Below are 15,909 nucleotides of genomic sequence, written 5' to 3' on the forward strand. Positions count from 1 at the left end.
GAGATAGCTGAGATGAGTCATATACCATATGCTTCCGCTGTGGGCTCGATCATGTATGTTATGACCTGTACTCGCCCTGATGTGGCTTTTTCTTTGAGAATGGTCCGTGGATATCAAGGGAACCCTGGCAAGGCACACTGGACAGCGGTAAAGAACATTCTCAAGTATTTGCGGAGGACTAAGGACTAGGTCCTTACCCTCGGAGGCAGTGATGACTTGCGAGTCGAAGGATATAGTGATGCTAGCTTTCAAACTGATAGGGATAATTTCCGCTCTCAGTCAGGCTGGGTCTATATCCTAAATGGAGGAGCCATTACTTGGAAAAGTTCCAAGCAGGAGACAGTAGCTGATTCGACTTGTGAATCAGAGTACATAGCAGCAAGCGAGGCAGCAAAAGAGGCGATATGGCTAAAGAACTTCATCGGAGACCTTCAAGTTGTACCAGCTATAAAGGAGCCAATGGAAATTTTCTGTCATAGTGAAAGTGCGGTTGATTTGGCGAAAGAACCAAGAGATCACGGGAGATCTAGGCATATTGACAGAAAATACCATTTCATCAGACATAGAATAGAAGAAGGACTCCTCGTGGCAAAGAGGGTATCACCAGATGAGAACCCGGCAGATCCCCTCACGAAGGGACTGAGCAGGGTTAAGCATTTACAGCATGAAAGGCACATTGGGCTGAAGGATGATATTAGTTTCAATAATTAGATTCCTGAAATTTGTAAAATGTAATTGACATTTGATGATAAATAAAAGTTGTTATTTATTTGTGAGTAAGGTGTTACTATCTTGTGTTGATTGTTTACTATGTTTCAATTTTGCATGTTTTTACTTCCAGAATAATTATGTTATGGTATATATATCATATTATTCAAACCATCCACAGTCAGTCAAACTTTGGAAGTGCTTTGGACAATGCAATGGTTGCTACAACATTCATGAGTACTCATAAGAGCTGAGTATTGGATTCAACCCACGCTCACTTGCATCACTTCATGGAATTTATCTCGAGTGATCGTGAGACGGTAATATCATATAAATCTTCAAACCTAGAGATATGAGTTGTTGACTATGAGTTGGTTATTCATTGATTGTATGAAAACGCATTGGTAACTCGATGTTATAAAACGTGCCTTTGTGAGTAATTCAACAAGTAGTTAGTACAAGCATATCAGTCGAAGTTTATCTGTTCCTTCTAGATATAGAAGCGATGTCTGGGCCCCTCGATGATTTGGTTTTGAACTATGTACCGGGCCCGGTCAGAACCTAATTGATGTGTTCAATTTAGTTCTATGTCGAAACAAATCGGAGATCGAGAAACAAATGTTGGACAATAAGTAAGACCATGTTCCATGTGTTTGTCCGGCTGATATCATGAGAGCAGAGGATTATATGATCACTTATCTTAAATGGCGTATCATCATCATCTCAGTTCCGAGAGACTTTGAAAGAGCTACGATTGCTAGTCGGATTTTGAAGTCATATTTGCAAATATAGTTATTAGACTTATCCAAGTGGGAGACTGTTGGATATAGTGTCCAAGTCCATAACTTTATTTAGTATGTACTTGATCCGACCTGGCATGGTCCATTTGGGTTGCATGGCATTGCAATACTTGGATAGACTAAATGAGAGAATATGGCACTTCTGATTATTAATATATTATAAGTTCTAATATATTAATAATAGTATTATTTAATTAGTATTGATCAAGTATTAATCTAGTATTAATTTGGTGATCAAAGTGAGACTAATTAAATAGATAGGGTTGATTATAACAATCATCAATTCTTTATGGTGGATTAATGATCCATGGTTTATGGGTTATGGATGTAACCATTTGGAGCTCTATGGATAGTCCATGGGAGTTACAAACCCATGGGTCATGAGAAATGAAGAGTCATGACAATTATGGGTCTTCTTAATGAAACCCTAATTGTGACACCACTCTAAAAGGAACCCTTTGGCTAGCAAAATGGTAACCTAAGGTTACTAGAGAGGGCATAACCGATTTTGAGTGCTAGAAGTATTCTCTCAAGTTATTCCAAGTTTTGTGGTGTTGTGTGAAGCATTTGAGGCACAACATTTGGGGTGCTAGTCTCACAGAGTCTTGATGGAATCCAAGCAACAACAAGGTATGTATTTCTACTAGTTTTTATGTTTCATATATTCCCCATGCCATGCTAGTTAGGAAATAACCTTGAAAAAGAAATTTGCATGTATATAGAGAAAACATAGATTCAAGGTTATTAGGGTTGCATGTACACTTAGGAAGTGTTAGAATGCTCAAAACCCATCAATATAGTGGGCTAATGCTCCATGGATAATCAAGTTGGGCTAAAACCCATAGGATGGTCCATGGATGCTCCATGGTGTATTTGAACCTGTCGATCCAAGGAAATGGAAAGTCATGACAATTAGGGTTTACCCTAATTGTAACACTATATAAAGATCTTATTCTTGACAAAATCGGCGACTAGTATCATTCTATAAAGGGCTAGCCAATTTTCATGAAGTGTAGAATTCTCTAAAGTTATTCCAAGTGTATTTGGTGTTGTGTGAACCATTTGAGGTGTCACACTTGGGGCACTTGGCACTCAAGTTTCATGAAGACTTTCTACATGAAAGAGGTATATATTCTATCTTGTTATATTCATTATTTTATATGCTAGATTAGGATAATACCTTGGATGTTCATATTTGTATGTATAATAGAGAAAACATAGATCCAAGATATTTAGGGTTGCATGTACACTTAGGAGTGTTAGAATCCTCAATACCCAACAGTAACATCCCAAAAATACTGGTTAAAAATTCATTTTTAATTTAGATTGATACGTAGAAACATCATTACAAAACATTCATAACAATAATCCATGTCTGAAAACCGGTAATATCATAGTAATAATTCAGAGTACATCCCAGAAATCCATAGTGCGGAAAACAAGAATGTGTGTGATATCCCGCTACCGTGTCGGCTCCTTTCCCTAGCTGAAGAGGTACCTGAAACAACAACTGAAAAACGTAAGCACAAAGCTTAGTGAGTTCCCCCTTCGTACCACATACCATACAAACACATAACATACATACTGCTAGGCTATTCTAGGGTGCCTGACTACCTGGTATGGCCATTCTGGGGTGCCGACTACCCGTGCGGCCATTCTGGTGTGCCATCTACCCGTGTCAAGCTATTCTGGGGTGTTGACTACCCGTGTCAAGCCATTCTGGGGTGCCGACTACCCGTCGGTCCTGACAACCGATCCTCGGGGATTATTTCACCCCTACTGCTACTTACACATATATCATAACATAACAAATTGTCAGACATATCTGGCGTGTCTGAACTACCCTTCGGTCCTAACAACCGAACTCTACTTCTATCACATATAACACATCATGCTAGCAAATAACATATAGTGTAGTAGCAAACCTAGATGATATCACAAAGACATTCATCTAACGTACAACTCCTACTGGTGGGCCGACATTGTGGCCGTAGACCCACCGCTACTGGAAGATAACTCACCTCAAAGTAGCTGCTGATCTGATCGAGAATTGACTGTCTACTGCTGCTGCTGCTGCTCCGGACGTCCTCCGGCTATAATTCCCACAAAACGATCAGTCAAACACTGCTAGATGTACTTAGGGTAAAATGACGCTTTTTACCCTTGACTAAGTCGAAATCCAAGTCAAATTCAACTTCCAGTTGACTGGACTCGCCGAGTCCGCGAGCAACTCGCCGAGTCCTTCTCTTACTAATCTGGTCCTACTCGCCAAGTCCTTCTCCCCACTCACCGAGTCACCCTTGACTCACCACACGGGACTATGGGGCCGACTCGAGTCCCGACTCGCCGAGTCCGCGAGCAACTCGCCGAGTTTCTCGAGCTGATCCCTACCCGCTTCCAATCCACACCAGAACACCCCATACGAGGGTTTGGGGTTTTGGGACTACGTTACACGGTTAATTCCACGTGCAGGTACGAAGGGTTGAACCTTCAACGCTTAAGCCCCTCTTGATCTGTGAAAGTTCATATGACTCACCGAGTTTGAAGAACAACTCGGCGAGCTCCAGTCAATCTTCATAGGACTCGCCGAGTTGTTCATCCAACTCGCCGAGTCTAGGACCATCTTCATAGAACTCGCCGAGTTCCACCTTGGGACTCGCCGAGTCCCTCGACCCATTTCCCAAGTAGGCCAGATCTGATACATGCAACGCTTCAAAACCACATATCTATGGTCCTAGGGCATGTTTACCACGTAAAGTTGCAAACTTTATGTGCATGCATGGCCCTATGAGCTCAAACATGCAATTCCAAGCTCTTTAAGAGGTCCTACACTCAATAGGGACCTCAATCACCTCAACCACAGAGACTTTATGCTACTAGGATGTCCAAAAGGTCCAAATCCGAAGTCCTTGCAGAACATTAACCATAAACACATAGAGATTTAGGTTCTTAGGGCTTAAAACCACTTTTTAGGGACAAAAAGGGGATTTAATGAACTAGGAATCAAGGTAGGAACTTTTCTACTTGAATAGAAGCCCTTCACAGAGTAGATTCCGGATCTTCTTCCCTTCTTGCACTCTTCAGCCTTCTCCTTCTTCTCCCAAGCTCCAAACCACCTTCACAATGCTAAAAAATCACCCACAAGGACACAAAGGGCTTAGGGTTCGTTCTACAGATCTATGGGAGTGCTAGGGGAAATGGAGGTTGGGTTAGATCGTCTAAATAGGGTGCAAACACCCGGGTTAGGGTTTTAGTCCAGACAGGGTCTACTCGCCGAGTCCCACGAGCCTACTCGCCGAGTAGATAGAGTACATCCCGCGTCTAGTCCCGCTTCTACTCGGCGATTTAGTCCGTCAACTCGCCGAGTCCTAGGTTAAAATGCAATATATAAGGAGAGTTAATAACCAAGAATACATACCAGGAACCAGGTGCTACAAGAAAACGGTGGATGGCAAAATTTCAACCCAACTTTTGTTTATTTGACAAATTAAGTCCAAAAATGGGTTTTATGTAGTAATGTGTTTATTATCACCTTAGAGGGTAATTTTTCTTGACTTGTTTAGTGTAACATATCTTAGATCATGTTTATCTTACTTCTAGAGCCATAAATCTCGAGATTTCTCTCATTTTGTTACATATTTACCACATAAGCACATGAAATCAGACATAACATACAACATACACATAGATCTACACATTTTACTTGTATTCTCCCCCATAAAACTTGTGAAAACCAAAAAGAGAGGGGTATGAACTCACATTTGCATGTTGATTTCGATTTGAAGAAGAAAGGGAAGAGTTTGATGCTATTTTTCGGTCCTAGCAACACCTTGATGATGATCTTGAACTTAAGGAGTTTTCTAGGAGTATGATCACCAAAAGCTTGTTTAGAAGAAGTGATCTCTCAAGAGGGAAGAGTTATAAAGCTTAGACATGTAAAAACTTACCAAAGAATGATGATTTTCTTATGGAATAACCTCCTTGGAATGCTTCTAATTCTTGAAAATTTGGATGAAATGAGGAGATATGATGGTGTTTTTGAGAGAAAACTTAAGTGATTTTTGTGTGTGTTGTTCTTCCTTTGGCCGAGAATTAAGAAGAAGAAAAGGAGAAGAGAGAGAGGTGAAAGGATGGTTGCATGGAGGTATGAGATGTTGCCTGGAACTCCATGGTGTAATAAGGAGGTGGCTAACCCTCCTTATTTCATGAGTTTTCTATTTTTTTTCTTTTTCCTTTTGGGTCGAGAAAGAGGGAAGAGAGAATAGAATTTTGGGCCTTTTGTGCTTAAGTCCATATTATGGGCCCATTTTGATGATTTTTCGGCCCAATTGGTCTTTGGAGATGGTTCATGGCTCAATATAAATCAAAGTATGAGTTTTATTGCCCATAAGGGCTAATTAGATTTGTTATGGCCCAATAAAGCCCATTAAAGATAAACTAGTCCATTCTAGGCTTATGAGGCCGAAAATGTTAAGTTTCATGTAAATGGGTCCAATTAGAGCCCATTTAAGAGTTCTAAGCCCAAAGTAGTCAAATTAGAAGCTTATTGGTCCATTAGGCCAAATAAGAAAATCCTAGTCCAAAATGGACTTAAACCCGGATTTTTAGGGTTTCCAACTTTTTGTTGACTATTTGAAGTGCTTGTATAGAGTGTTTGATGAAATTTTGTTGTCATTGAATAAGCATCATACATGCTTTCAAGTTTTAATCACAATGTTATCATTGTTCAATGTTTACAAAGCATCAAAATTCCTGGTTGTGACATGGTGGGATGTCAAGTCCACCATGCAAATTACACCCTTTGGTTGCAAATAAAACGTAATATAATGGTAAAAAGGGGTATCGATCCTCGGGGAAATGGATGTACTAAACTACTAATGCAATCCAATAGAACTAGTGAAATTTAACAAACTAACTACAATTAAACTAATAGGGGGGGGTGTTTGATTTCTTGAAAAATAAAATACTTGAATAACTAAAAAGCTTGCAATTAAGCAAGATGGTGAGATGCTCAAATGTTGAGAATAATTGGTTAACCAAGGCAATTCAACACAATGAACATTTGTGTGTTTATCATTAGGATTCAATACAAAGCTTATCATTCATCCCAAATTGGTTATAGCAATCATGAAGCATGATATGTCAAGATTCCTCATAGGTAATATGGAGGTTGGGGAAGCCCACAACACATTTTCTTAATCAAGATCAAGGATCAATTGAAGCAAATGAACCCAAGAAGTCAATTAGCCTTAAGAATGAAGGAATCCCCAATTCCTAAAGGATGTCAATGCTTACACATCCATAAATGAGCTATGATTCATAAGCTAGAAATGATTTCTACCACCATAAAGCTCTTGTTCTAAGTAGATTCAATGATTCAATGAAAAACCAAAGAAATAAACCAACAACTACTCATTTATGTACCAAGCTCATGATCAAAGTATCAAACAAGCATAAGAATTATAAACTAGAATCATAAACATGAGATAAATTGATAATCAACATGAATCCTTCAAAACCCACAAACATTCAATGGTTTTCAGCCGAAGTTAACCAAAATAGAGAGTTTAGCCACTCATGGAAATAGAACAACAATCACAAAAGTCTAATTGCATAAAGAAACTACCAATAACTTGGAAAGATGAAAAGAAATAAGTCTTGAGCTTCAAAATCGCCTTCTCCAGGTCTCCAATGATGTAAAATCGAGATTGTGGCTGCTAGATCTGATCCCCAAAGGTAATGGCAAGCCAAATGACCAAAATGCCCAAAACTGGGTAGTTGCGCGGGTACCCGCGCAATGAAAATTCCACCAGCGCAAGTGCTGTTGGTGTTGGATTAGTGTCTAAGTCCATAACTATTTTTGGTATGTACTTGACCCGATGGTGCATGGTCCTTTTGGGTTGCCTTCACCAAAGCAACTTGATAGGATGGATTATGGAGAGAAAGGATTAATTATGATTTATTAATGTATTATGAGAATAATGTATTAAAGGAGAAATCATATTGTTTAATTAATATTAGTCAAAAATTAATTGATAATTAATTTTGTGGCTAAAAGAGATTAATTAAACTTAAGGGACTGGAACTGTAATTATAAGATAATTGCATTTGGGCTATGGATCACCTTGGAATTATAGGTTGGACGAATTCTATGGGGAAACCCATTAGAAATCGTCCAAGGGTTATTCTAAAAGGGTCAATGGGCTACTTAGGGCTTAAGCAGTCAGATTAGGGTTTCCTAGTTCAAAAACCTAATAACCTACATGTATATATAGTACCCTTAAGCCCTAAAAACGTGGCTAAGAGTTCCTCTAAGGTTTCTGGACGTTTTGGGCAGCCTCCACTCTCCTTATTCTTCATCCTCTTGCATTTGGTGTTTGTGAGCCATTAGAGGAGTGACAATTGTGACTTTAAGCTTTCTAAAGTCATTGTAAGGAGGAATTGAGATTGTTATTGCTACCTAACAATCAAAGGTAATTCTCTAAACCGTAATTTCAGTTTATGATATGTTAGATCTAAGATTGTAAGTCTTGGATACATTGCATGTATAATAGAGAAACCTAGATCCAAGCATTAGGGTTTGCATGAGCACATAGGATGTTCTTATGGCTAAAACCCATTAGTGGTATCAGAGCCAGGTTGGTTTCTGTGGTAGGTGATGCTATGTTGAATTATTAACTGAAAATCGAATTCTAGCCTTCTGTTCGAACTGACTCGACGAGTCACTACATGGATTCGGCAAGTCTGCCTTACTCGGCGAGTTCCAATGTGTGACTCGGCGAGTCGGAGCGTCAAACAGAGGGAATTTCAGATTTTATTGCTGTTTTGCTTAAGGATAATTACCATATTCGTTTTAAACTTATAAAATACGATTTTTAATGTTTCTTAAAGATTATCCTTGCCAAAACACAAGATAATTACCAATTGATTAGATAATAACTTCCTTATATGATTAAAGATTGATTATTTGTATTAATTGGATAACTTATCTTGCAAGAAATTGAAATTAGGTCAAATATAGATAATGACAAAATTAATTGTTTAATTTCTATTATTTGTTATTTGATCCTTGTGTTGTGAAAAATTTTCATTTGTGCCCATGTAATGTTATGGTTTAAATTTGAACTTAAAAGTTATGATTTGAAATTTAAATAGTTGAAACGCTAATGTTTTGAAATGTTTAAAAGCTTTCCCTCAAGTTTTGGAATTTAAAAGTTGATTAAAAGGTTAATTTAGAAATGTTAAATTCTAAAACCCTAGTATTGTTTTGAAAAGTTCAATTCACACCCTTCTGGTTTTATTAATTAATTAAAGTGTATAATTAAAAGAGATTTAATAAATCCATAAAGTTTTGGTTTACAATTTAATTAATTAAAAGTATAATTATTAAATTTGACCACCTAGTATTTTAAAAGTTTAAAATACACCCTATACTATATATAACATTAAAAGTCTAGTATTATATATGTATGAGTAAACAGTCAGTCTTACCGTTAGTAGACCTCATTAACGAAGCTGGTCTATAAGGGGTGTTTAAGGAAATTGCCTATAAAATGGCGATTGAATGGGTATCCACTCTTACCCACCGCACTCTTGACTAGTAGAGGGTCGTTAGCCGAACGTGTAGGATAGGACACAAACATTCCATTATAAATATAATGAAGTACAAAAGTAACTAAATGCTTTAACAAATTCCCAATCTTAGTTACTTTAGGAAAAAGTGAATTGATGCAATTCCATGAAATTACACTTTGTGCCCTTGCGAAGACGTTAGTGGAGCGTGTGTGGTTAACCGGCACACTAAATGGTTCTAAGCAAAGGTAGCAAAGGGTGACTCAATGATTGTCATAGTTCGGTGGAGTGTGTGTGGTTAACCGGCACATCGAATAGGTGACTGTAACATGTGGGGTCACCATGTAAGTTTGCATGGTTATTCACACCCACTTTGTGATCCTCGGTATCCCAGTCACAAACTAGAGGGGCATATCGAGATTTAAAGATGCCATTGAAATGTTCAATGAATCTCAAAGGATCTAGGAATTTTCATTAGATTGAAAACTTAATCTGTTTTTCGTTTTCATGGTGGAAAATTAGTGAATCGTCATTCATTTACCTTCAAATGTTCTGCAATTTGGGTTACGACATCCCTCTCCCAAGTTGTGGAATATTGTGTTGGGTCCTAGCCTTAATATCTCATTTGGGTGATTTATTAAGGACTCAAACAATTGACTAACTTGAATTTGTTTTCTCCCGTTTTATAGATGTCAAAGTACGGCAACTATGGTCTTCTCAAATCCCGTGGAACAAGCTATCCACATGAATATGATATTCCACGATTCGATCGAGGAACACGAGATCATGCTTCACTTCCTCCACCTCCTCCTATTGTTCTCCCTAACCCACAAGTTCATAAGAATGAAAAATTCAAACTCACTCAAGCCCTTTTGGCAAGAAAACATGTAGAAGGAAAGTCAGTGTGTGCACACGTCCTAGAGATGAAGTCACACATTGATATGTTAAGGATGTTGGGATCAGTTGTCTGTGAGGAGCTGGCTATTGATTGGGTTCTTCAGTCACTTCCTGACTCATATAGTGAGTTCGTAAGAGAGTACTATATGATGAGCCACAACGTAACCCTCATCGATATCACCTATATGCTTATTACTGTTGAATCAGCAATGATTTGGCGCACTGGAAAAGCAAAATTGATTGGTGGATCTGTCTTCCAGACCTCTATGGATATAGGCAATGGAAACGAAAGGCATGCCATGATCAAAAAGTTTGATCATAAGAGAAAGGAAAAGTCAGAAGTAGTTCCATGTGTTGTTCCAAAAGAGTCGATTTGCTTTTATTTCCAAGAGAAGGGCATTGGAGACGAAGTTGCCCTATTTACCTAAGAGATCTAAGAAATGGGAGAGTCAAAACGTATGGCTCTACTTTAGGAAAAATCCATTAACTAACTCTTTTAAGTTCCTATTCTAGATTCTTAATACATAATGTGATAAGATTACAATTGATGTTTTGTAGGATTGAAGAAAATAGAGGAAGCTTAAGGAAATAAGTGAGCGGAATCTAATCGTGAAGAAATGGATTTCGATCGCATTACTTGAAGATTAGATTCTTGAGCTACTACCTAGAGTTAAAATAATCTTGGTAAGAAATATGTATTAGCATAGTTTTTCAATGAATTGCATTGTAAGGATAAATTTTTCCGCAATAAAATAAATTTTCATTTTATATTATTTATTTATCCTTGCAATGGCGTGTATGAAAAATTGATGTTTGAATGTTTTTATCATTAGCAATAATGGATTTGATTCTTAATTATGTTATTTGTGGAAATGTCGAGAATTTACCAAATAGGGAGAGTTTCTCATCGCCCAAGTTTCAATTGGACATAAACTTGGAATCATGCAACTTGGTTGCATGATGAATGAGAAATTTCATATTTGGAAATTGGACTAATTCGTTGACAAAGTGTCAAGTGAAGGACTAGGAGATCGAGTACACAAAGTTGTGTGTTGATCAAGTCCACCACAAGAGTGACAAAGATATTCGTCATAATTTACTAAAGGTTTAGTAAATATGATTATACTTATAAGATTAAGTATAATTCTGAATTGATTGAAAGAGTTTAAATCAATGGCAGAACGAATAAGAAGAATCAAGTAGGCAGAAAGATAAAAGTTTGTCTATTCTAAGAAGAAGGGAGAGTACCTTTTATTATGTTTTATGATAGGTCTTATGATTAAGAACCATATCTCAATTGATCCTCTAAGTGAGTCTTAGTACAATTGTATGTCTGAGAAGAGGAATCAAGAATTAAAGAAATGGTTAAATCAAAAGGCCAATCATACTTCGTTCCAAAACAAGTCTTAAAGTTAAGATTGTGACATTGAGTGACAAGTATTAGGAAGGTTTATAACATTCATCAAATGTGGAAAGTTATGATGTCTTGGAAAAGACAAAGACCAACTAGGACCAATTTTATGAAGTGTTTTGTTTTGATAAAAGCTACACTAACTCTTGAATATTTGTTTGTCGAGAAATGTTTATTGAAAAGAGAATCTTATATGTCAAGGAGTCAGTGGGAGTCTTATTGGTCTTGAAAGGTTTCAAGAACAAATCAAAATTAAACCTTATCGATCATCACTAGCACACGACTTGAGGTTTACGACCTGTCGTGTTGACACTATCTTGTTTCTGTGTCGTTCCAAGTGAATTAATTATGCATATGAGTTCTATGAGTTCTCATTTGAACGCATAAAAGGCAAGCACCTTGATCAATGGAAAGTACATTGATAGGAAAGGGTGAGCTGCTTAACTACTTGGAAGACATGGTGGGCACTCGTGTTGCCATAAGGCAAGAAATCAAGATTGAGAAGGTTCGGTCCATATGAATTTGGATTTGTCGCAACTTTGGTTTTGACAAATTCGAATAGATAGGAACACTTACACCATTAAAATCTAAGGTTCATAAGATTTCCTCCTTCATGAAGCTGACTGTGAGGAAATGCTTTCACTAAGAGAGATTTTAAGAAGATAGTGATTGTGAAATTGTATTCTCGAATTCGATTATGGTCATGGTATCCCTTTCCATAATTCGAATTGTGAGATTTGGCAATTAGTCTGAATTGTTTAGACACACATATGAGATATCTAAGGAAAAGTTGTATAAGACTAAGAAGCTTAGATAAAAGATTATCAAAGCATTAGGTATTAGAAATACGAACTTAAGAAATTCAATAGGTATTGTTTTTCTGAAAGTTAAGATGTTTTCTGAATACATGTCAAAGCTAGTGGGAGCATAAGTGTTATGCTTATATGATAATAATCATCACGATAGTGGGAGCATAAATGTTGTGCTTTAATGATTATTATGGCAAGTATTGCAAGTTAGCAATATTAATTATAGAAAACCAGAGTTACACTTTGCAAAAGTCGTAATGGTTGAATAGTTGTTTTGCTATAATTAAGGGAGAGAATATTATGCTTCATTTCAAATCTAAAGGCTTAGGTTGTGGAATGTTAATAAATTTAGTCAAGGATATGTAGTGCATTCTCAAATTTCGATTATGATTATGGCATCCCTCTTCATAGTTCGAATTGTGAGAACGTGACACATAAAATATTATGGAAAAAGATTGATAAAGTATCGTATCTTTATGTTAAAAATTATGCATCGTGTCCCATACGCTTCGGGTATAGGATTGATTGCAAATGCTATAATATATGACCATTCTAAAAATTTTCCAAATGTCTAGCGCATTTAGAGGGAAAAAGGACAAGAATCGGTTTTGACTAAGATAATTAAACAACTATCAAAGGACGATCTAAAGCTCGCTGAGGATTGGTCACTAGTGAGTAGTTGGAAGTATGGTATTGGATGGACCATATCAACATTATTATGAATAGATAATATTCTATTAAGAATAAGTTGTCATATGGAAAATATGGAAATGTTTCCATATTAGGAGTTGGATATTGAGAGTCTATGTCTATATTAGAAAATTTTATGCAAAAGGATGTTCAAAGGAATGTACTTTGAGTGAGAGACATCACGTCTATGGAGTTGTATTGTAACAATCTCAAATAGAGGACTTTGTAATTTCAATGGCATTAGATATTGTGATTTTTGTGCTATGACATTACGAAAGGATCATTGCATAAAATGTTAGAATCTAGCATATTCTATAAGTAGCAAGAATTTGATATTCTTACACTTGTGATAGGGATTGGGGGTTGTGAAATGAGTGTGATTGGAATGTGTTCATTTGAACTATTTCACAAAGTAAGGACCATAGGTAAACATTGTGTGCATGGTAAGAGCATGGGACAAGTATAGTTATAATTCAAGAAGTTGATTACCCGAAACAACAAATAATGAGTAATCAATATGGTGATTGAATAAAATGTTTTATTTATACCCAGAGTTTGGGGCCATATCGGATTAGTATTATTCTTGTGTTTCACTTTGCATGTTTTGACTTCCTGAATAATTAATTATTTCAAAATAATCAAATTGTTCGAACGGACCACAGTCGTTCATATGTTGGAAGTAGGTATGAATAAAGACTGTCGTGAATTGGTTTGTGGATTGTCTAAAGTGTATTAGACATAAGAAAATGTTTGTTGCAACGTTCGTGAGTGCTTATGAATACGATTTGAGCATTGGATTAAACCCACGCTCACTTAGATCACTTCATGAGTTGTATCACGAGTGATTGGTGGGACGATAACATCTTATATTCTTGAAACCGAGATGTGTGAGTTGTATCTTGCGAGTCGGTTACACATTGATAATATGTAAACGCACCAGTAACTTGGTGTCACAAAACATATTGTTGTGTGTGATTCGGTGAGTGAGTACAAGCAAGCTTTGAGTCAAATTTTATCCGTTCCTTTTATCCAAAGTAGGATAAAAGCGATATCTTTGGGCCCCTCGATGATTTAGTGATGGCACCTAAGTGCTTAGCCAAGCCGGGACTAAATTGATGGTTCAATTGTAGTCTGTTGTCAGTCGTCATAAATCGGAAGTCGGGAAATAGTATAGAGAGAATGATTAAGTTCATGTCTCATATCTATACGATATCTAGAATGGAGGAATATATATGATCCCTTATCTAAAGGATGCGTACCTGATAAGATCAGAGTTGACAACGGCTTTTGAACGCTACGATTACAGATCAGGGTCTGAAGTCATATGCAGAATATTTATTAAACTTATCCAAGTGGGAGACTGTTGGATTAGTGTCTAAGTCCGTAACTATTTTTGGTATGTACTTGACCCGATGGTGCATGGTCCTTTTGGGTTGCCTTCACCAAAACAACTTGATAGGATGAATTATGGAGAGAAAGGATTAACTATGATTTATTAATGTATTATGAGAATAATATATTAAAGGAGAAATCATATTGTTTAATTAATATTAGTCAAAAATTAATTGATAATTAATTTTGTGGCTAAAAGAGATTAATTAAACTTAAGGGACTGGAACTGTAATTATATGATAATTGCATTTGGGCTATGGATCACCTTAGAATTATAGGTTGGACGAATTCTATGGGGAAACCCATTAGAAATCGTCCAAGGGTTATTCTAAAAGGGTCCATGGGCTGCTTAGGGCTTAAGCAGTCAGATTAGGGTTTCCTAGTTGAAAACCCTAATAGCCTACATGTATATATTGTACCTTAAGCCCCAAAAACGTGGCTAATAGTTCCTCTAGGGTTTCTAGACATTTTGGGCAGCCTCCATTCTCCTTATTCTTCATCCTCTTGCTTTTGGTGTTTGTGAGCCATTAGAGGAGTGAAAATTGTGACGCTAAGCTTTCTAAAGTCATTGTAAGGAGGAATTGATATTGTTATTGCTACATAACAATCAAAGGTAATTCTCTAAACCCTAATTTCAGTTTATAATATGTTAGATCTAAGATTCTAAGTCTTGGATACATTGCATGTACAATAGAGAAACCTAGATCCAAGCATTAGGGTTTTCATGAGCACATAGGATGTTCTTATGGCTAAAACCCATCAGTTGGAATGCTATTGGTCCTTCATTCCTTCACCCCACCCTTCTACTACCAAAGATTCCTTTTCTCCCCTCCATATCCATGTGACATAAACCAACCAATCATCATTTAGCTACAAAAATGGATGCTCCAAGCCCAAAAATAGAAGTTTATGACCCATCTTCAGAAACCCAAAATATCCAAGTCTTCAACTCTTAAGGCCCAAATCTCCTTTAATGGATCCGTAAAACCCAATAGCGCCTCGAGAGCCCACAAGGCCGTCTTCACTCTAATCCACAATCGCGATAAGCACCAAAACCCTACAAAATTCCTCATGCAAAATAAAAAGCACCCGATATGATCCATAGTAAAGAAAATAAAGAAAATATAATGTAATAATGATAAAAAGATCTAAAAATCTAAAATAAACTAATAAAAATAAGGGAATAAAATAAGCTATCAATTGCTGAGAGTTCGGAAAAGAGGCCCAAGGTATTTGATTCTAGACTGAGAGGCCATCAGGGCTGGAGCCGCTGCGGGAAGTACGGCAGGTCTCACGAGGGACCGAGCAGGGTTGGTAGTTATGACTGCTTCAAGTGCGGCCGGACGAGTCATTATAGTAGGGATTGTACTGCTACCACCACCCATGGATCTGATCTGATTTGTTTTCATTGCAATCAGAGGTCCCACAAGAAGGTCCATTGTCCGAGTTTGGTTGCAGCAGGACCGGTTTCAGCACCCGCTCCTGCAACTCTTCGGATTACTGATGGCCACCAGGGCCGTGCAGATGCGCCTATGATGAAGATCAGGGCTTTCCAGCTAACAGTCAAGGAGGCGCATGCAGCTACCGACGTGGTGACGGGTTTGTATCTTTTCCTTATCTCATTAATTAT

The sequence above is a fragment of the Lactuca sativa genome, chromosome 8 (genome assembly GCF_002870075.4).
Source record: "Lactuca sativa cultivar Salinas chromosome 8, Lsat_Salinas_v11, whole genome shotgun sequence".
NCBI classification, from domain to species: domain Eukaryota; kingdom Viridiplantae; phylum Streptophyta; class Magnoliopsida; order Asterales; family Asteraceae; genus Lactuca; species Lactuca sativa.